Source organism: Castanea sativa, chromosome 4 (genome assembly GCF_040712315.1).
Source record: "Castanea sativa cultivar Marrone di Chiusa Pesio chromosome 4, ASM4071231v1".
NCBI lineage: Eukaryota > Viridiplantae > Streptophyta > Magnoliopsida > Fagales > Fagaceae > Castanea > Castanea sativa.
In genome coordinates this window covers 44,259,002-44,283,232 of record NC_134016.1, presented here as the reverse complement: position 1 = coordinate 44,283,232, position 24,231 = coordinate 44,259,002, and the positions used below count along the sequence as shown (strand labels likewise).

The 24,231-nt window shown below is 32.9% G+C and overlaps 2 pseudogenes; both read left to right on the top strand.

The window, feature by feature from the left end:
* Nucleotides 1–13,932: 13,932 nt before the first annotated feature.
* LOC142630484 (histone deacetylase 6-like) lies at nt 13,933–19,912 on the top strand (annotated as a pseudogene).
* A 1,308-nt stretch (nt 19,913–21,220) lies between these two features.
* Nucleotides 21,221–23,598, top strand: LOC142632982 (uncharacterized; annotated as a pseudogene).
* The last annotated feature ends 633 nt before the right edge of the window (nt 23,599–24,231 follow it).

Sequence of the window (24,231 nt, the reverse complement as noted above, 5' to 3'; positions counted from 1 at the left end):
CAATTTTGGATGTATATTTGTTCGCACAATTTGACACAACTTGTACATTTATCGTGTATAATTAAATTACATTACTTACACACAGATTCACCGCTCGAATTTAATGAATAATAATTTAATCATTAATTATCATGTGTTTAAGTTGTGTCAAAATGTGTGGTTCTCGAATTTTTGTTTACCTGTGAGGTAACTGTACAGGTCGTGGTATGAAAATGTCAAAATATATATGTTTGTTATGTGAGACACATCTATATACCTTTCAAAAAAACAAAGAGACACATCTATATATCTTGCTTTCTCACTTGGCGGCCCATACTGCTATACACTGTGAACCACCTAAGTCCCTGTGCAGCTTCGTCACCATGATGTCCCAAACATACTCCAGCTCCCTCGTTGGTCCACTTCAAGTCATCTCTCTCTCTCTCTCCCTCTCTCTATCACGTACGAAATACTCACACATGTTTAGTCCCAAAATGAATTGGTCTCAAGGGGCAGCTTAATATATTGAGGGCCTAAATTAAGGCGAAAAATGAATTAAAGAATTTTATATATTTAAAAATAACTTTTAGAAAAAATTATCTAAATATTGCTTAAACTCTATTCTCTTGTTAGATGCAAAATTACTAATTAATATGAATCACCTAGAATATTTTTTTTAAAATTATTTGTAGACGCAAAAAATTTGACAAAACATTTCACACATGTTGATGTGGTAGATTAATAATGGTAAGTAAAAAAGTGACGTTAGTAGTGGACCTAAATGAGAATCAGTAAAATTTTGCCAACTCAATTGTTGTGAAAAATCTCATGAAATTTTTTGTGTAATGTTTTTTTTTTTTTTTTAGAAGTGCTAAATTCATAACATTTTCACAAAAAATTCTAGGTGTTAAGTTGTTACTAGTTCTAATTTGAACCCACACTATTGAAATTATTTTTTTAACTACCAATAACAGCCAGTAACATCCTGCAACTTAGAATTTATTGTGAAAGTATCATGAAAAATATTGTGAACATAGAATTTCTTTTTCGTAAAAAAAAAAATACTTTTTTATTTATTGGCTAATATTTGGACTTAATTAATAATATTAAAATGAAAAAAATAACTCTATTGGTTAAAATTAGCGGGGCCTTTTTTTTAACCTGTGGCCTTAGGTGACTGCCACTCTTGCTTATATGCTAGAGCCGGCTGTGGTCTCAAGTCTCAACCATATAAGGACGAAAAGGTTTAATTGAACCTTTCAAACTTCTTATATATCTTTTTAGTAGATGTGAGTATTGAAAAATTAACCGTTGAATTGCATGTTTTTTATATATGTTTTTAACATGTACGTAAAATTTCACTCAAATAGTATGTTATTTACTATTCGATCAATAAACTTAATTTTTATGCATGATTTTAGACTACAAAAACTTGAAATTTAAACATTTGATTGAAGACATAGTTATTGATCTTTGATCTTCTTAAGATTTTGTAAGTATGAAGGATATATTAAGAACATGTAGATCAACAGTAATATTTTCAAAATTTACTTCCAGTGAAAATATATGAGGAGTTTGAAGTATTTTCCATTTGTGGTTGTGAACTTGTGGGCTTGTGTAATGATAAACCTCATTATTGTTCAAATGGTCCCATGCTATGCCAAATTTGGGTATGAATGGAACAGGATAGGACCACACGCTTTCAAGTTTTTTTATTCAATGAAAAAAAAAAGAATAAATCCAGAGGCTTAAAACAAGGCCAAATGAATTTGATAGCGAGTCTTCCAAAAGGGACATCAATGGCAAACGCAAACAAGCAATCAGGTGCACTATTGGTGGTGGAAAAAGTGTTTCTAAGTGATTTTCACTTAAAAAAAAGGAGACCAAGTAACCTAACTAGATTGGAGGACGCAAGAGACATATAGATAAGGTAGGCTGTCTTACCATTCAGCTAAAAAAAAGAAGGGAGGTATAGGGTCCATTCGGATAGAACTTATTGCTGAAAATTGAAAACACCGTAAAAATAATTTTTAAAGGGGTAAAAAACACCGTTCATTCCGGTAAGTTATCGTTCATCGCCTAAAATCACCGTTCACGCCAATGAACAAGAATAACAAACACGCGTCGAAAAAAAAAAAAAAACAAAACGTGGACGCAAGTAAAAGAAGCTGGATCCAAACGTATTCATAGTGTGTTACTGTGTTTTACGTTTTGGCTAAACATAAAAATAAGCGTATTATAGATTATTCGTATAGGCGGTGTTAAAAAATTTGGATTTAGATGCTCTAGATTTTTTAGGGTATTTTACCAAATAGATTTCCTTAAATTCTAACGATTCTTTAATGATTTAATGGTCTAAATTCTGTCATGTCAGCATTCCACTAATATTCAATTAAGAATATTGTTAGTGGAATGTTGACATGACAAAATCTAGACTATTAAATCATTATAGAGTGGTTAGGACTTAAAAAATTCTATTTGGTAAAGTACCCTAGAAAATCTAAAAGATCTGAATCTAAAAAATTTAGCTTTTAATACTTCAAAAATCTACTTTATCTTTTTTAAAACTTCATTTAACAATACACCTTACATCTCATCTCTTACTTTAACACCACCTGCCACTCATTATTTTAATTTAAACACCCATTAAAATAATAAAAAACATTTACCCGCAAAAGAGAGAGAGAGAGAGAGAGAGAGAGAGAGAGAGAGAGAGAGAATAAAAAACCAATTGAAGCAAGGAGCATCTAGTAGTTAAATTTTTTTAAATTTCGCCACTCTAATATAGAATGCATTTTAGTGTTTATGGTGCTAAAAATAGGTTTTTGACTATTTTAACATTACCAATGTGAATGTTTAATACAAGGTTTTCATTCTTCTCAAAAAAAAAAAAAAAAAATACAAGGATTTCATTGAAACAATTAGGAGAGACAATATTGTGGATTAATTAAAATGAAGCAGTTGGCTAATTGCTTTAATATATTTCTTAGATATGGATACATGATACGTGTTATTGAAGGACGCAAGAGATTAATTAATTAGGTAGGGTAGGACGGCCTTATTTTTATTTTTATTTTTATTTTTATCAGACCAGCCGAATATGTTACTGTGTAATACGTTTTGGCAAATTAAACATTGAATAATCGTACAAGTTTCCCAAATTCTCAATGGGAAAATGTGGTTTAAATTAAGGAGTTGGGTAATTGATTTTATATCTTTCTCCTTTGTATCATATAGGAATCAAGGACATGAATATATGAGAGAGAGAAGCAATCAAATTACACATTTTGTAAACTAAACAAGTGGTTACACTTACACAATTTAACAACTTTTTATTAAATTAATATTTTAAAAATATCATTATAATATTATATGTTCAGTTTGTTCTTAACACTAGAGTCAAATTCTTGTTAATAAGATGTTGCTTGTTATCTCATTTATGAATCTTTGTTTCTGTATAATTCCAAGGTACAACAATTTTTAATTTAAATATTTTATATATGAAATAATTATTGATATCCGATTATCTCCATGTGCTTTGCAATATTAGTAGTTAATGTTATTTAACAATGGATAAAAAAAAGTATTTTAAATATTAAGTTATTAAGTTATGTAACATTGATCAAAGTTACATAAATGCGTGTGAAATTAAGAGAGAGAAAGAGAGATGTCAAATTTTGAAATTTAGGATACATGATGACATTGATACTTTAATTAACTAATAAACATATAGATAAATATGTTTAAGTACATATTATGCTAATTTTTTGTTTAAAGGAGAAATAATAAATACTAAACTACCTTAAATATGATAAAATTAATTGAGAAGTGATTAGTTTTGTGGGGGAGATAGGTCCAGGAGTACGTATTTATATACATATTGGGTCGGAGGCCCAATTCGAGGACGTTAAGCAGTCTGAGGATGGGTGAATATCTTACTAAGGGTTCGTGTTGGTATATAGAGAAGTAAAGTCTGATCATGATCATTCGAGAAGGTGATCCGAGGAGGAATACTTCCTCGGCTCAGCTAAGCGGAGGTCGAAATGTATTGTCTGCCGTCTAGAGGTAACGTCCCATAGGACTCTGTTGATAAGTATATGCACCACAAGAGTATAGGACAAAGGAAAACCATGAAATATTTAAAGGGAAAGCTGCTACCACCACATTAAATGCCTTACAGCTAACTCTCTGACCGCATTAATGAAGAAGTGATCTCTGAGTAACATGGCTCAGCCTTATAACTGTTTTCAAAGGCTTCAGGAAAGTGTTGATGGGACAAGTATCCAAACGAACAAGCTGATCCATACGTGGAGGTTAGAGAGAGGAGGAAGAATGGTATTAAAGGCAGAGGAAACCATCAAAATGGGGGAAGGAAGTAGAAAAATCATTGTAGTCCAAAGAACAATATTTGTAATCTATCTTTAAGTGAGATATACAGAAGAATTAGCCTCCTCAGACTGAGTTCGCTGACGATTTTCCTTATATAAAATTGTTTCATCTTCACTTTTTGGTCATCTTGGCCCATTGCAATTGATAGACAAACTCATTAGAACTTAGATTTCAAACCCACTCTTTACAAATTCATTGTATTAGGCCCTTTAGGCCTATTCCTTTCCTGTTTTGGGCTTAGGTGCAAATTGTGACCTTACAAGTTTCATAAAGAGAAAGTGACAAAGAGGAAGGAAGATTTTCCAAAAAAAAAAAAGAAATCGTAAGGAATAACCTGGTATCATATATGATTGGTTGTTCTAAGGTGCAGGGATACTTACTTAAACAGCCAATCATACATAATACCGGGTAATTTTTTACTTTTTTAAAAAAATAAAAAATCTACCTTGTTCTTTTTCACTTAATCACTTTCATCCTTTTTTTTTTTTTTGGTCTTTTCTCTTTGGTGTGTGTATGTATATATATGTGGGGTGTCTGAGGACCGAGAAGAATAAGGAACGGGATGTCCTTCACCAACTCATTTGTAAAGCGTCTTCAACTCCAAAAGTTGGTCTACCCGAGAAGAGGATGGGGAAGGTGCATAATGTCTTATGAGCGCCCGAGTGGGAGAAATAATGTTCTAGGAGAGGAGCAAAGTAAAGGGTGGAAGCTCCTTGTCAGGATATAGCTACCACCCCTACATTGAATGCTTTGTAATAACTTTATTAGCCGTATTAATGAAGAAGAGACCTATTAACAGTGATTTAACAACTATCAATCCATACAAACACCTACAACAGAGCCTTGATGGGACAAGTATCAAAGGAAGAGTTTTGAGGGCATATAGGTGGAGGGTCAGGATGCCAAGAAGGAGGGTATATAAGAAGAAAGAAGATCTACAATGGGGGGACTTTTGGGGGGGAAGGGGGAGGAGGGAGAAAAAGAAAAGAACAGAAAAAAGAATAGTGTACTGTCTAATATAAACCCGAGAAAGTCTTATATAAGAACACTTCCTCGGAAGGGTCTGAGGATTTTTTTTTTTCTTTTTATGTTGCTTGACTCCTTCTTCCTTAATTGTGACCCACTTCACCAGCCTAAAGCTTAACGAGTGACTATACTGTGATTGTCTTCCCATCTCTACGTACAAACAACTTTATTGTCTAGGCTTGGGTTGAAGTACAAGGCACCATTATTCTAAGTGGGCTTGGGCTTCTAAATCTAGTTCTTACAATATATATATATATATATATATATATATATATATATATATATATATAAATTAATTTAACTATCTTTTATATGAGTGATATTAAGAATATTATAAATATTAACATTTAAACTTTAACAAAATTACTCACATGTCAATTTAGAACATAAAACCAAAAATATAATTGAAACATATTTATTATGTTTTTTTTTTTTTATAGATACTTTTATAGTTACAATGGGGAGGGAGAATTTGAACTTTAAAATGTCTCTGCGGGAAATATCATGAAGTACCAACTATTTGAGTTATAAAACTTTTATTTATTATGTTGTTATAATTATGACACCAATTGAAAATCATTTTCATTGTCATATAATAATTAAAACTTTAAAAGAAAAATAATATTGCTAATAAAGTTAGCATATTCTATTCATATTATGGGGAAAATTGTTCAATTCATATCATTTATGTATTTGACCAATAATAAGTAACAAAACGTATGAATGTATTTCATTATCTCATTCCCTTCTTCTATATATACATGTGTGTGTGTGTGTTTCTCAAAAAAAAACCAAAAAAATAGTAACAAGGCAAGAGACATTTGTGTAACTAACTCCAAATGACAAATTGATAGAAAAATAGGGATGAATTAGATTTAGGTAAAGCTTTGTATTAGTAGATATTCATCATCTTCTTTCTATAATCACTTATTGTTCAAATCATCATTACATGAATAAATATTGGCAATTTCTTTTTTCTATATTGATGTTTTACTAGAAATTATCCCATATACTTGGTGTATTACACTATCTCACATGAATGCAAGCCTCATGTGTGGATTCAAATGTGGGGTTTACTTTTATGTGAAAGAAAAATGTAGAGTAAACTAAGTGCACAAAATAATTTCACATTTTTTACTTACTTTGTAACATGAAGTATCCTCTTAGTAATTTGTTTTTTGTTTTTTTAAGAAGTATATATATAGTCAAATTTTAGAGAAAATCCAAATAGATTTTAATTGGATTCTCAATTTTGCACTATGTGTCCTATTTAATTTTTAATATTGTGCCAAGTGAATTATTGAATATAAAAATTCGAAAAATCGAAAAGTCCAAATTCAACTAGGTTCTAAATTTGATTTCAATTGGAATCCAATTTTTTTGTCACGTGTCCATCTAAGTTTTTAATTTTTGTAGCAAGTAAATTATTGAATGCAAAAATCGAAGAGTCTAAAACCAATTAAATTCTAAATCACACACACATACACACATATATATATAATGAGAAACCATTATATGTTTTAGAAATGTATGGTTTACAAAAATTGTAAGCTAATGCCATATATAATTTGAATTTCTTACATATAAAAAATTAATTTAAACCGTATAATTGTAATTATTTTTAATTGTACTCGTGCATTTACAGGAAGCTACACACTATAGTTTTTTTTTTATCAATTAGGTGGTATCCCAATTATTATATTAATGCCACATTTGCAACTCCTTAGAGTATTGTATGGCAATGCCATGTATTTTTCTTTAATGCATGGCAGTATGAACTACCTATACTTGCACTTAGAAAAAGATGCATGTGAATTTGAATAATCTCACTTGTATTTTGTGACGTGGGCTCTTCTTGCATGAACCATGATGATGATGGTTACATTTATATAGCCTACAAAGGCAAGGAAGTCATTTTTTGTGGTACAATATAAAAAAGAAAAAGAAAATATAGTACATTGACAGAGTGATAGGTAATCAAGGTATCAGTATTTTCCTACAAAGGCATTGTCCTTTTCATTCAAGTCCAATCAACCAACAATAAAGCTTCCTTTTCAAGAGATGATGATCACAAAATGATAGTGAAAGTAAAGCTTTGTAAACCCCATTTCTTTCCCTTCATCCCTCCCCCAAATGATTAGGGCCTTTGCCTGGCTCTGAAACTTTTGCTCCTCTCCTTATAAAAAAGAAAGGAATACTTCCTGTCGACAAAATAATTGTTTAACCAGCAAAGGAATGGAACTTCCATGCTACCCTTATGTTGCAATCATTCAATGACACATGGTGCAAAGAAATTTGACGAACCTGGTTTATAAAATGGCCCACGAGGATGACAATTGAAAAGCATTTGGAACCAAAACAAAGTCATGCATCATGAGTTCAAGGGATTTAATGTAGTGTTTTGTAGCATTTGGGACAAATTTTAGCTTGTTTGACATGAAAATTAATCACTCAAATTCTAAGGTTGTTCTTTGAAAACTAAATGTTAAATTGATCTTGATTATCCAAAAAGCTTCATTTTGATCTCTCTTCCTTTATAGAATCTACTAAAGTGAAGAATTTGGCTAACATGAAAATAGTTTTAATGATGTGGCAATTTTTCAAGCAACCAGCAAAGGTTAGCACTTATTAGCAATGTGGCTCCATTAATAATTTACCAAAAAAATGTGGCTCTTTAATCCCTATTCTATAATGTGCTTTTGTTTGTACTTTTTGAGTTTTGAAATGGTGCCATTCAATTTTTTTTATTATTAAAAAAAAAACCAATTTAATACATGAACCTTTGAGGGGTTGAATTTAAAATTTAGGTAATTTTTCATGGGAAATAAAAACTTAAACAGATGATTTAATCATTTTAGACACAAGCATGGGTGACATGAAGGATCTAGGCATCAAGAGAGGTCATGATATTTTGGTCCTTTCTCTACTCTGGCATGTTGTTTTAGTGGAATATATCCCATCACATAATTGCCATAGTTAGCTTCAATTTGGGGTTATTAACATGTTTCAACTCATCTATTGAGATGTGTGTGTAGAGCTTCTAGATTCCTTTGGTCCCTCTTGAGTCCATCCATGCACCCAATCCACTTGTAATCAAGTCAAAAGTTGCAATTGAAATGCCTTGAGAAGAAAATACCTTCCATGTCTAATCATAAAGCTAAAGGGATAACCCTGATTAAAGTTTCATGTCTCCAATTGATAACAAAAATTTTGATTTGACACCAATATAAACAACTCTATTAACATTTAACACCTGCCCATGAAATTTGGTCCACATGTTCCTCTACTCCTAAATCGATTTCACCTTTAGTTGATGATGGAGGACTATGATATATATATATACCATAGTAACTATACTAGTCGACATTATTAAAAGTTCTAATCAGAGAAGGTTTGCTAAATTTCAAAATCGATTTCACCTTTAGTTGAAGGACCATGATACATACTAGTCGACATTTAAAAGTTATAATCAGATATGGTTTGCTAAATTTCAAAATCGATTTCATCTTTAGTTGAAGGACCATGATACATACTAGTCGACATTTAAAAGTTATAGTCAGATATGGTTTGCTAAATTTCAAAATCGATTTCACCTTTAGTTGAAGGACTATGATACATACTACTATACTAGTCGACATTATTAGAAGTGCTAATCAGAAAAGGTTTGCTAACTTTCAAAAGTCGATTTAACCTTTAGTTGCAGGACTATGATATACACTAGTCGCCATTAGAAGTTGTAATCAGATCGAGAAGGTTAGTGAAAATTTCATGGCTTTGACGTAGGACACAAAACCCTTTATTATTATTATTTTTGGCTATGCAAAACCCTTTATAATCTTTGGGATGTTTAATGCTTAATACAGACCGACATTGCTTTACACAGAAATTGCTTTATTGGCGATCATTTTATTCACAGTAATGATATCAGAATATTTTGTTGTCTGTAAAAAATTGAGCATGCATTGCACCCATCATTGTCTTTCTCCAACATATATATGTATTTGTATGTCAGCTTAATATTTTTTGCACCTATATATGTTGTTAGCAACGAAAATTGTGCCATTTTATACGTGAATTGTGTGTAGCTTTGTGTGAAAAAGTTCGAGTACAACTTTAGAATTAGTGGTTCATTTATATTCAGTTAATCAAAGTCAAAGATTGCATACTACAACAATCATAATATTTCCGTAGCTTTTCTTTCTTTTTTCTTTTTCTTTTTTCTTTTTTTGGGGTACTTGTTTCTTTGAGGGCAGGGTTTTCATTGTCATGGAGATATGTTTCTTCTCTAATAATGGATTGTGACATAAGAATCATGATTCCATTCACAGTTACATTATACTAATTAGTAATTACAACCTAGCAAGCTATATATATTTGTCCAATATGTCTTTAGAAGTAAGAAATGACTTGTATTTGAAATTTACTCTTCCAAAGATGCTTATTTATTCAACTGAAAATTCATGGATGCGTGTGTATGACCTTGTTTTACTTAGTTTTTCTATGAGAGGTACCTCTCAGAATGTTGACAGTCGTATCATTCTGGTTCAAACTTCATACAGAAGGAGTATATGGTCCTAATCTATCTTTTATTGTCATTAAGTTGCCGACGAAGAAGAAAAATTAGCATGTACAGACAAATGATTATGTAGTAGATATAGAGGGTTGGTGAATTTCGGTTTTAAGTTATCCTTGATGTAATTAATTTTTTATTCGATAATTTTATATTTTGTCAATCTATTGTTAAATTACATATTTTATCTATGTTTATTTAGCATACCCCATTTTACTATTTTATTCATAAATTATGCATTTGGTATATTTAAAAAAGTAGAAAAAATTTAAGATTTTAAATAACTTACATATGAAGTGTATTCAATCATCCTAATATTTGATGAGTATGATGGATATTAAAAAAAAAAACATATAAAAAGTTACACCAAATATCAATTAATAAGTGTGTGTGCGCATGGATGTCCAATGATTCTTGGCAATTGGATGAATAGTCACATGGGTTTGTACATTTAAATAACTTTACATATAAAGTTTATTCAATTATTTTAATATTTGAAGAGCATGATGAATATTAAAAATCATATAAAAGTTACATTAAATGTTACTTAATAAGTGTGCGTGCGTTGGATATCATAGATTCTTAGCAACTAGATGATCAATCACAAGGGTTTGAACATTTTATTTTAATAATGCAACAAACACAACAATTGGCTGGTATGGTGTGTAACGTCACTTTCAAATGAAGTTTATCATTGGAATCATTTTTAATGTATACTAATAACAACGTGTCATTTCAACCCTTGTAAATTATTGAACAATGTTGTAAAATTTGTTGGTCTTGGTTTTTCCTTTATAGAGCCCAATTTAACAGGTTTATGATATATTCAGTAGGAAAAATCAAAAAAACTAAAACCAAAAACAAAAACATAGCACAGCAGATTCATGATATGACACACAATCATTGGACAGACTTTTTTCTTCTTCTTCTTCTTCTTTGAGAACAATCACTGGGCACACTCAATCCTCTATCATGGCGTTTAAGCCCAAATATTCGATATCTCTAGCTGTTTATTTCATAGGGCTCTATTTGTGCTATGTGCTGATAGGCAGCAATAATATAACAAATCTTAATGATCAATAGGACTTTAAGAAAACCCCCCAAAAAAAAGAAAAAGAAAAAGGTAATCCGTACGGGCCTGGACTCGAGTGCTCTTTTTCTCCCTTTCTGAGGCTTCCTCCTCATTACAAGCATGGTGGCAATGTTATTGACTACTAGCACACTTGTGCCAGCAAATATAGTACTATGTAAGGCCATTGTACTCTACTTAGCCTTGGCCCATTCCATTCTCAATAATTAGATAACCAGTAATTAATTTTTTTAATACAATATATAATTTTTATTCTAACTTAATTTAAGATATATGTGTGTGAAACTCCCTCCTGAGACTTCGAACTCCGACCTCGACTCCTTACACCCTACAAAGACTTATACTGTTGAATTTTAATCGCTTGCAAAGTGTATGCAGCTGGTATAACTAGTAATTAATTAGTGGAAAATTTTTGTGAAACATATTTATGTATATTAGTTATTTATTTGATAAATATAATTTTCTTTTGATAAAGTGATAAATATAAATTCAATTTTGAGAATTTGTAGGCTTTTTTTTAATTATAAAAAATAAATATTTAAACTATTTGCCAAAGTATTGATGGCATCCTTTCTCCAAAAAAAAAAAAAAAAAAATTATTGATGGCATCAATTTAATATCTATAATTTTGAAAATGGTTAAATTTTATCAATGCCGCACCTTTTAAAAAAACTCATGTTACTCTGTAAAATTGTTTTACAAATCAAGTGAGTTTAACATGTAAAATAATTTGTACGATTTCAATAGAGAACTTTGATGACAAAAGTAATATTAAACTGTTTTAAAAAAAACTCTAAGAACTAAATTAATACAATCAATAATTTAAAGATGAAATCGATCATCCTTTTGGGAGACACTTTGGTGGTTGGCTTAATGGAATTGAAGAGCATGCTTTAAATCCTAAGGTATCAAATTCCATTCACCATACTATCAATTTAAAGAAAAATACCATATTCACAACATTTTAAAAACAAATTATAAGTGGCAACTGGTGGATTAAAAAGTAATTTCAGTGGTAGATTCAAATTAGAACCAATAATAATTTATCATATGATTGTGAAATTATTGTTAAAATATTATGAACGTAGCACTTTTTCAATTTAAAAGATTTTTAAGATATCTAATGAGAAAATAGCGAATAATCTAGTAATTTTTTTTTAAATATTTCTTCCCGATATGTAAGTGAGTTTGACATCAATTTATTTAATTTTTTGCTGAAAGTGTGTTAAAATATATTTATACTTTTAAAATGTGAAAAAAAGTGAAGTTCTAAAAATATGTACATGAAAGCTAAAAGATAAAAGCTAGCCAAAAATTGGATATAAGCACCGGATTGGCTGGTTCAGTTGGTTAAATAAAAAATGAAAAAAATCAAGTTAAACCCAGTCAAGAACCAAGGAAAAAAGGAAAATCGATTCTTTTTCCAATTCTTTGACCGTTCAAAGCAAGCAACACATAATTCATAGACCACAATAATTTTTTGGGCTGTAAGCATTATTACTTTTCAGTCATAAACCTTGATTGAGGCATAAACCTTAGGCTAAAACCTTCCCAAATAGCCCACATAGATTATTCAGCCCAATCTATATCTTTATATAAATACAATTACTTTACCACCATAAATTGAGTCACGTTACTTAATTTAAAATGTTTAATCATTGAATTTAGAAAACTCTTTTTATTAGTTTTCAGATTTCAAACAATATTGCTCAATGACATTTTTGTAAATATTTTGAAAAGAGCAGACTTAGGTATAATCTTGAGGTGTTGTTTCTTGGGATTCTCTTTTAAAATTTTTCCATATATGAATTTTTTCATGGGATGAAAAGTGTATTTTTAGTTAAGTGGCGGCATTCTTTGAATTTTAAGAGGAGAATCTAAAAAACAGTACTTAAGGTACTGTATCTAAGTTTTGTCATTTTGAAAAACATGGGGCACACTTGATTAGACAACACATAAAGCTTCATTCTTTAATTCCTATTAGGGGGCCCACTTATTAGTTTTTTAAAAAATGATCATGTTAACGGGTGCGCTGGAGTAATAGTTAATAATTTATTTTAGGAAAGTTTTGACACAACTTTTATGAAAAATAGAAAAAGTTGTCAAAAGATTATTATTTTTTTCTTTTCTACGTAAAAAATTTCTTTAAATGAATTATTAATCATTACCTTAAGAGCATCCGTTTGCATTTATATAAAAAAAACACACACACACATACCAAATACACAATTATTTTTCACACACTAAAATATGTTATTTGAAACATAATACCAAACATATTTGTTTGCTTTATAAATATTGTAAACACATATTTTCACAACACTTTTTAATCATAAACCGATTATTCAAAAAAAAAAAAAATTTTTAATCATAAACCTTGATCTAGGCATAAACCTTGGGCTAAACCCTTTCCAATTAGCCCACATAGATTATTCAGCCCAATCTATATCTTTAGCCCAAGGTTTATGCCTTGATCAAGATTTATGACTGAAAAGTGATAATGCTTAGGCCGAACTATTATTTTGGTCCATGAATTATGGGTTTTTTTTTTTTTTGGGCCAAATAGTTTAACTTTAGGAAAATTAAAAAAAAAAAAAAAACCTTTGGGTTAAAATTATTTAGATATATAACATTTTTTTAACTAGATTTTGTTAAACTCAAGTTTCAAGTACTCGAGCTTGAAAAAATCGAATTAAAAAAAATGCTACATAACTAAATAATTTTGACCCATGCATTTTTTTTTTTTCAAAATATTACCTAAAATTATGCCCATAATAGTACCACTTTTCAGTCTTGAATCTTAATGGAGGCATAAACCTTGGGCTAAACCTTCCCAATTAGCCCATAGATTATTCAGTTCAGCCCAATCTATATAATCTTTATATAAATACAGTCACTTTTCCACGCAAGACACTGCTCTGTACTACCAAATTTCACATCCTAACTCTGCGACTCGAAGAAAAGAGAGAGAGAGAGAGAGAGAGAGAGAGCGAGCGAGCGATCTGGGTTTTTCAGTAATGGAAGAAAGCATGGGAGGCGCGTCGCTCCCATCGGGACCCGACGCGAAGAAGCGGCGCGTGAGCTACTTCTACGAGCCGAGCATCGGCGACTACTACTACGGGCAAGGGCCACCCAATGAAACCCCACCGGATCCGCATGGCCCACAACTTGATCGTCCACTACTCCCTCCACCGCCGCATGGAGATCAACCGCCCCTTTCCGGCCAACTCCTCCGACATCCGCCGCTTCCACTCCGACGACTACGTCGAATTCCTCGCCTCCGTCACCCCCGAGACCCTCTCCGACCACTCCTTCTCTCGCCATCTCAAGAGGTTTAATGTTGGCGAGGACTGCCCCGTCTTCGACGGCCTGTTCGGATTCTGCCAGTCCTCCGCCGGCGGCTCCATCGGCGCCGCCGTCAAGCTCAACCGTGGCGACGCCGATATCGCCCTCAACTGGGCCGGTGGCCTTCACCACGCGAAGAAGTCTGAGGCTTCTGGGTTTTGCTACGTCAATGATATCGTGCTTGGCATTCTTGAGCTCCTCAAAGTTCACAGGGTATTTTCGTCTTTTTCACTCTCCTTTCAAATTATATATATATATAACTCTTATCAATTATTGTCGTTTTCGTTCACAAACGTAACTTTTTTTTTTATGACTGTTTGTTTGGTGTGATTGATGTATAATAAAAGTGAAGATGTGAAATTTGTATTCAAATAACATTTTTGGAAAAAAAAAAAAAAGACTTTTAAGTTATGTGGTGGAAGTATGTATTGCAAGAACAAATTTTTATCTTATGAAAGTATAATAGTGGATGATTAGAGTGTGTAAGACCCACTTTTATTATTTTTCACTAGCATTATGTTGCATGTGTTAACAAAATTATAGTTTTTTTTTTGTCCCTAGCATAAACTGCATAGCGCGTTAGGGCGGGTTAGTTGCAGTTTTACTAGCTAGGGCTGGATAGTAAGAATTGGCCACAACAACAGTTTGTAGAAATGTTGTAAAATTGTTTGTAACTGTAGCGTTACTCATAAAAGTGATGTTAGTGGTGGTTTGGTGTGAAAGTGATGTCGTACTGATCACAATTTGTATGAAAAAGTTGTGAAATTTGTTTGCATGTAGTATTGTTGGAAAAAAAGAGTACTTTTTAAGTTATGTGGTGGAAGTATGTATTGCAAGAACAAATTTTTATCTAATTGAAGTATTATAGTGGATGATTAGAGTGTGTAAGACCCACTTTTATTATATTTCACTGGCATTATGTTGCATGTGTTAACAAAATTATAGTTTTTTTCCCTAGCATAAACTGCATAGCACATTAGGGCGGGTTTGTTGCAGTTTTACTAGCTAGAGACGAGTCCAAAGGACCCTTCTTTAGAAATTTTTTCTATATTATCCCAAAAAAAAAAAAAAAATTTTTTGACTGAATAATTAGAGATGATATGTAAATAAGAAAAGATTTCAGTAATATCGTTGAAAGATAAAACTTAGGGACAGTTTCTTGGGTGCATTACATTAGGTTCCCAAATTAAATATATTGAATATAATTGTCCTTGAAATTGATAATATTACTTGTCGTATGTTTATCAATGCAACCATATGTTTGAATAATAAAATAATTAGTAAAAATTAGAAAAATAAATCACCTGAGATTACATGGCTGAAGCATTCCACACTTTCATTGGGCCAAAACATACTTGTAAAAAAAGGGGGGAGGGGAGTATATTATGTAAGGCTTAATTTTTATTAAAAGCTAAAAATTATGGTAGAGGATTAATTGTAATAGTATTTAAATTTCTTGGATATTTAGTTATAAGATTTTCAGGTAAAGTATACTTAATATGTAATGTGCATATAGTGAGTATAATGTGTATGCTCTTATTGAGTCACTTCGTGTAAATATGATGTGTAGGAACTAACTTTATTTCATTATATTATATAGGCTATTACTTTCCTTTTGTTTCCAATGTAGTCCTTTTGTCCAATCTGCACTACTCACACTAAGTCCACAAAAACGACGTCATTTACGAGAGTTAAAAAAACTAAAAATACCAGTGATCTTATTTTTGATAAATAACAAAACTACCAGTGAGATTTGTATGGAACTAGGCAGAATGATTGAAAACATAATAAATTTAATGCACTGAAATGGGAAATAAAAAGGATATTTAAAGGATCGAGTGATTGTTTGGTTAAGCTTTTGGCTGAAAAACACGTTAGCGTTATTGATATGCAATTTTGTGCATTTGGTAATTTTTCGAAATATGATTATAGGGGAAATAGGTGTGTTTGTGTAATGGACCCTAGGAGCTGCATTTCAAAACCACACTTATTTGCCACAACAACTTTTAATATTACTATTGGGGTTTTTCGGCTGTTATTTCTAAAGAACCCTCACTTTTTTTCGTTAAACTCTCCATTTTACCCTCTTCTCTGATGAGAAAGACACGAGAATATTTGTTCTTTGTTCTCATCGAACCCTAAATAATAATAATAAATAAAAATTATTATTTATATTAAGGGAAATGATAACAAGTTTAAAAGAACCCATTATATGATTTTTTTTTTCCTTTTGGTAATTTGCTTCTCAAAAACAGTTTTGGTAGGTGCTCACCTAACACTCAGATTTTTCAAAACACCCATTTTCATTAAGCAATTATTAAAACCATCACTTTTGTTTCAAAATGCTTTGCAAATTCACCTGAATTGCAAACGAGTGTAAGTTAGAGGGTGTTATTTGTAATTTAGCCTATCATATTTGATGTCTCCTTGGGCTGTGTGATCACACCAGTTTAAAACTGTGCACAATATCTTCTGCATGAAATGCTGTCTTTACTTGAACCTTTGTTCTATTCACTGTTTAGTATTCTAGAACAGCACAATATTGCAAATTACTCAATATTTTTCTGAACACATAACTTTTTGTCACTGGGCAGCGTGTACTCTATGTAGATATTGATGTCCACCATGGTGATGGTGTTGAAGAGGCATTTTACACCACTGACAGAGTCATGACCGTGTCATTTCATAAATTTGGAGATTTCTTTCCAGGTACGGGGCACATTAAGGACACAGGGTGGGGGACTGGGAAGAATTATGCCCTGAATGTCCCTTTAAACGATGGAATAAGGACGACGGGAGTTTCCGTGGTCTGTTTCGTCCCCTCATTGCAAAAAGTCATGGAGGTATATCAGCCAGAATGCAGTTGTTCTTCAATGCGGAGACAGATTCATTGTCTGGTGACCGGTTGGGGTGCTTCAACTTGGTTTGTCCGTAAAGGGCCATGCAGATTGCCTTCGTTTTCTTAGATCATTCAACGTACCTCTGATGGTCTTGGGTGGGGGAGGGTATACTATCTACGCAATGTTGCCTGCTTGCTGGTGCTACGAGGTATTCCTCTCCATTTCCTTTCTTTGTCTCTGCTACCTTTTTCAACAAACTCCCCTTTCAACTTTTCCATAGGTGACGATTAGATATGATTTTAACTAGTTAATATGTTTCTTTGTCACAGACCAGCGGTTGCAGTTGGGGGTAGAGCCTGATAATATAAAATTGCACTTACAATGAATATTATGAATATTTTGGGCCCAAGATTATACTCTTCACGTTGATCCATGCAACATGGAGAACCTTAAAGCTCCACCCAAAGATATGGAGAAAATAAGGTACTTTAAAGTGCTTGTCCCCCCCACCCCCCCTCCCATGTGTGCAGTCCGCAAAAGGGAAGGAGTATAGGGAATTTCCTGACCATAAGTCTATTACTTTCTTATTTGCTATTATAAGTTGGTATTAAATAGAGGATTGTTGCTGTGTGGTGGTGGAAAAGTTTAATGATTAAATCCATGAATTTAATTTAAAATTTCTAAACTATCTTTTTGCATGGGTGACACCAATTAGTTCAAAAGTTATACTTCTATTTCAAATAATTTTTCCTCTGTGATTGTGTTTTTAAATGTGCGGATGTGTTTTTCCGTGTCTGATAGTGCATGCTCTTGTATCAGCCGTTGTCCATTGCCTCAGTATTTTTTGCTTATATTCAATATGTCTGTGTTCCTTTCTTGGTTAGCTATGTTCTCCTTTCGTATAGCTTTTTGCCTGAAAAATAGTTTGATCCAATTTTCCAGGGAATACAGCTGCACACAGAGCAACTTTCCAGATTACCACATGCACCTAGTGTACCTTTTCAGACAGACGCCACCCATCACACGAAGTTCCAGAAGAGGTTGGTAGTCTATAGCAAGTTTGCTCAAATTATATTTCTCTGAATAACATCTTCTTGCTATGCCTATCTTACTGAGAGGATTGGCTTGGGATGGTGGTAGGCTGAAGAGACCATGGAACGAAGGCCAAAACAGCGCATATGGAATGGTGATGATTATGACTCTGATCCTGATGAAGATTTGAAGCCTCTGACATACTTCTCTGACACATAGAGGTAAGAGCTTCATTTTCTCCATTCATAATATTATGTCCCTGTTTCAGTATGGTCCATTTAATTCAGGCTATCTATTCCATCCTGGAATTGTCACATCTCTAATGTTGTACATGTGAAAGGGTTCTTGTCAGTTACCTTTGTACAAAATTTTCTGGACTAGAACACTAAACATATATCCTGTAATTGTTGGAATTTGAATAATTTTATGGGGAACCTTAATTTAAACTATTTTCAATGTAATCTCTTCTTCTCTGTTATTATCCATGATGAGCCATTTATGGGCAATTATAATTTAATCTTGGTTCTAAACTATCTGGCCTATAAGTCAAATGGGCATCTGTTAGGATCCATAAGGCCATAAATAATTGGGTAAGGTATGTTTTAAATTCGTTAAAAAAAAACTTGCTATCAGCTATATTATTACCAAATTATATGTGTTTGTTACTTTGTGCTTTTTGTCTACATGTGTGCGTGTGTGTGGTTGTGTTCACATTATATATCTTTAACTAAAATGTCTGCATTAGTTTATTAAAAGCTTCCATTTCCTTTCCTCTGGTCAGGCACAATGAAATTCAAACCTCATGTTAATTTTCTATATCAACATTTAGTACGATCTTTTCAGAAACCCCAACTAGAGTGGAAGATTGCTGTTTCTGTGCAACATCTCTCTCTCTCTCTCCGTGCAGTTTAGTGTTACATTGTTTTTTTTTTTTTTTGGGGGGGGGGGGGGGTAGTGTTACTTTGTTAAGGTACAAACAGGTTGTATATAAATTTACAATTCTGAAGGAGAGTTGTGTGATCAGCTCGCGAGGGTTGTTTTGGGAGGTAAGCCTGGTGGGTAATGTGGGTTAAGGCTTTGGAAGAGAGAGAGAGAGAGAGAGAGAGAGAGAGAGAGAGGGGACAATGTAAACTATCTTTCCTTATAACCCTGAAATCGTCTCTAATAAAAACAATTGGAATTTGGATCATAAATTGGAAAAAGTGTTGAAGATTCCAAGGGTGGTTTTGTGTCTGTGTATAGAATTGTCTTTATATGTTGTTAGGTGGCTTTTTTGACTGTTATTGTGTGTTTTCATCTGAGCATATGTTATGTCATTATGCATGCAGGGATGCAGTTGATGAAATGGAAGAAGATAAAAGAATGGATGAAGTTAAAATTGAAGAGCATCCACCGTCTTGACATGGCTTAACTTCTCTTAGCTTCTATATGTCTGTATTTGGCCATGAAGCATTAGAATAGGCACTTTACTGTCATGTTGATCCCTCCCTCCCGTTTCTTCTTGTACTTTATAAGCAAAAAATTTTTATTTTTTGATATTAGAATGTATCAAAATCAGAGTTAGGTTGAGTACACAGTATTTGAATACTTTGTCCATAGTGACATTCTTCTTGGGTATACCTCAAGTCAATTTTTTGTTTTAAGTAGGTTACTTTGTCCAGGACTTCTGTTATGTGCATAAATAAGTTATCTAGACTGCTTGTTCCATTTATTGAATTACATTGCATTAATCATACCAAGGATGGGCCTTGGATAGCGGCAGACCCAACGTTTTGCACGTTGGCCTTTTTTTGGCGGGGTCTTGTCTCGTTCATTTTCGTAGACCAATAGAGAAGTATTTTTCCAACGAAAAAAACTTTAAAATTCGGCCTCTCGTAGTCTTATTCTACAAATTTAAAAAAATTATTTTCATGTTACGGTGTTTTTAGTTTTTGAAGTAATAAAGTGGTATTTAAATACGATTTCTAAAAGTTCTGGCTATTTTATTTATGATTATGGTAGATGCACCATCCATTTCCTGTTGCTAAATAATTATACAATATTTTGCCACTGCTTCTGAGAAAGTAAGAAAGAAAAGAAATTGGCAATGCCACTCGCGGCTATTTTAATGCTTAGCCTTTTCCCGGTATCAAAAATTTTCTTTCGATAAAAACCAAATAGTAAATTTTAGTATTTTACATTAGAGGAATCACAATAATCTGGTTCAACAGTTAATGCTCTAACGCGCAAGATTGCCCTCATGCTCATAGTCTGTTTGGAGCACAACCAATTTCCATGCCCTCTATAGCTCATACACCAATACTAAGTTTGGTAAAAAAGAAAGGAAAGGGACTCTACTTAGTTATGATTCTTTTAAGCTAACAAGGTTGCTCTATCTTATTTTTTTTTATGAGTTGATAAAAAAAATTATTCTACCTAATTAAACTCTTATAATATAATCTCAACTATAATTTAATTATTATAAGTTTAAATTTATAAAAGGGGTGAAATTCTTTTGGTCACGCTATGTAATACCTTTCATTGTTGGATAAAGAATCAATGGATAAAATAACTCATAGTTAAGTCTAAATTTTGTTCAATAAGAAAATGAACTAAACTTACATGTATAGTCTAATATGGATAACTTGAATAAATGAATAAAATAACTCATAATTAAGTCCAAATTTGTTCAATAAAAAATGAACTAAGTTAGACACATAATCCCCAATTTGGTGATGAATTCAAACTCGACTTGTACTGATATAAAATTAGGCATGTGCATGTATAGATCTAATTTGGTAATGAATTCAAACTCAGACTCATTCTCAATGTAAAATTAGGCATATATATATTAAGCTTGTCATATGTTGGGTATATGAAGTGGGTCTCACTTCTCAAATGCTCTCAATGCCTGTATAAATAGTCAATGAACACACCAGAGTGTTCATACTTTTTCCGAACACAGCGCAAATGTCACTCCAACAACTCCACCAAATCTCAGTTACTCTCACTTCACTGCATTTCCAAATACAACCCAAATTAATCGCCTACCCAATTCAAATCTCAACCCCTCCAAAAAAATACCCATTCCTCACAACAACTCACTACTCACACAAACCAACCCATTCATCTTCTTCTTCTTCTTCTTCCACCAAAACCCAAGACAATGGCATTCCCATTGAAGACGTCAAAAATCCTCGTAAAATTCAAGTCCAGAGCACAACTACATTCGTGTCCTCCAAGTTTCCAGAAAAGCCGACCACCCACTTTGCTGGTTGGAGTTTTACTCCTTTTAGACACTCCTGGAAACATTCACAGCATCTCTTTCCGATTCAAATCTTTCACAGACACTTACTTTGATGTCTTTGCCACCTTACCTCCTATAATACCACCAGGACCCGTCGCAATTCTCGGGTTTGGAGCGAAAAAAAAAAAAAAAAAAAAAAAAAAAGGGGGGGGGGGGGGGAGGGAGGGAGGGAGGGCAGGTTCTGCAGCCCGTTTGTGCCTTGAGTTGTACCAGGAATTGGTTGTCCTGGATTTGCAGGAGCTTGACCCATCTGTGATTGCAGTTGGGAGAGAGTATTTTGGCCTTGAAAGGCTTGAGGAAACAATACCCAGATAGGCTTTTTGTTTACATTGGAAATGCTTTGAAAGCTAGTGTTCGAGACAGGTTTTCGAGGATCTTTGTTGATTTGTTTAGTCAAGGTAGTTTGATACCTGAGCTTCAGGATCAGAATACTTGGGAAATGCTCAAGAAGTGTTTGAGGAAAGGTGGGAGAGTGTTGGTTAATGTTGGGGGTAGTTGTGTGGAGGCTGAGGATAAAAGGAGAGATGGGAAGGTAGTTATGGAGGAATCTTTGAAGGTGATGAGACAGGTTTTTGGAGAAAAATTGTTTGTTTCGAGTCTTGGGAATCGGAAGGAGGATAGCTCGATTGCTCTTACTGGTGATTTGCCAGATCTTGAGGCGTGGAAGAAGGCGCTTCCTGGTTCATTGAGGTGTTATGTTGATATGTGGACTCAATTTTGTGAGGTTAATATGGTATGTTCATGTTTGTAGATGTGGTCAAACTTGTGAAATTGTTTATTGAAGGCTTTGTTAATAGAAATTTTTTTTGCGCTTATTGTAACTTTGTGTTGATGCTTGTTTGAAACCAGCACTTAATTATGGACCTTCCTTGTTCAGTTTGTTTTACTGAGAAATTACTGCAAAAGCTGCTTTGATGAAGTGTCAATAGGAAAATGGAAAATATAGGGGAAATTAAGGTTAATCATGTAGTTGAAGTATGAAACATTGGGATTATACTGGGCTTGTAATAGCAATTATGCGTAGTAGACTAAGGGTATTGGGATGCAAGATGCTAAAATCCAGTTTTAACAAATACTGAATTGCCTGCTAGAGTTTTCAGATCTATTCAGATCAAGCCTTTTCTTTTCTTTCTTTCTTTTTTTGTTTTTGTTTTTAAATGTTAACTTTAAAGAGCCTTAACACTTGAGTCTAAAAAAAAACTTATTGCAGCATTTGGAAAGGTGACTACATATCTATTGAACTAATATTGTCTTGTTGGTTATGGCAAAGTTGGTTTCAAATTCCAAATTTACATCCTTAAGTGAAATGTAAGCATCTCGGAGTTTATATCTTTTTCTCATTGAAAGTTCAGGTGCTCTTTTAAGTGTATGAACAGAAGCCTTTCAATCTGGCATCCAAGTGTGTAATGTTATTAAATAGTCTCTTGAGTCTTGGTAGAAAACTGTAAAGGGTGAAGATAGTTTTGTACGACATATGCAATGGATTTATAGCAAGGAATGGTCATCATTTGAACATTCCTTGTTATTCTGTTATTTGTCATATTACAAACTAGATTCACTGGAACATGTCTTTGTGGGGTCTATTTTGTGCTTGCGTCTATATCTTGGCTAAGTTATATCCAACTTAGGCCCTTCTTTTGGGTTTGGGGCAGGGGGATTGTGGTGTTCGGAGTCCAAAGTAGTCCAATCAACATGTACTGGATAACTGCAGTTTCCTTCCCATGTGAACCTATATTCCTTCATTATTTACATTTATTAAACTTCCATCCCCCTCTAAAATATCATACATTTTAATAGCTTAAGCTTCAGCTCAGTTGGGAGGGTCCCCAAGGTTTGATTGCTTTGTTTGACTTCAAAAAGGAGTTCCAAGAAAACTTAATGGCATCTGGAACCAAATTCAGAGGAAAACTTGTCTTTTTTTTTTCTTTTTCTTCTTTGCGATGAATTGGGGAAACTTGTATTTGATTCATTGATTGGCTGCTCGTGTATAGTGTATGCCTCTTGCTTGTCTATGAATCTGTTGTTTACACAGGCAGCTTGATGGTGGAGATGTACTTGAAATCTAAGTACTTAGATTGACTATGTGGAGTTTTTTCAGTAATTATGCACTAGTGTACCAAACACCAAGTGTAAATTTAAATAAAAAAGAATGCTGGTTCCTCATCTTTGCCTGATGATTTGATTGCATAAAATTCCACTCTTGTTTCTTGGTCATATTGTAAAGAGAAAAAATTCTTGAGTTGCCAAGGAATAGTTTGACTTCAGTATACGTGCACCAGCTGTATAGTTTGTCAAATTCAGAATGAATGTATTTGTACCAAAGTTGCTAGGACAAACTTTTTTGCCAGATTGCAGTAACCCCCCCCCCACCTCTTAATGTTTTTTATTTCCATCCAATATTATTATGAATAGATGAAGAGGTCATGGTAAGCATTTACAGTATGTTTGAGAGTTCTAAAAGCAAAAGATGCAATTAAATTAAGAGGGATCGGAATAGATTTGAAAGGATTGAGGTGTTCCCCTTCCAATATATTTGGGAGTTTATTATTTAAGAAGTATAGCAATTTTACTATTTAGGTTTTTACCCTTTCACTAAGTGTGAGAATATAGGTATATTTGGTGTAACTCTTTGTCAATGTCCACCATTAAATAATGTTTCATAGGATTAATGTTT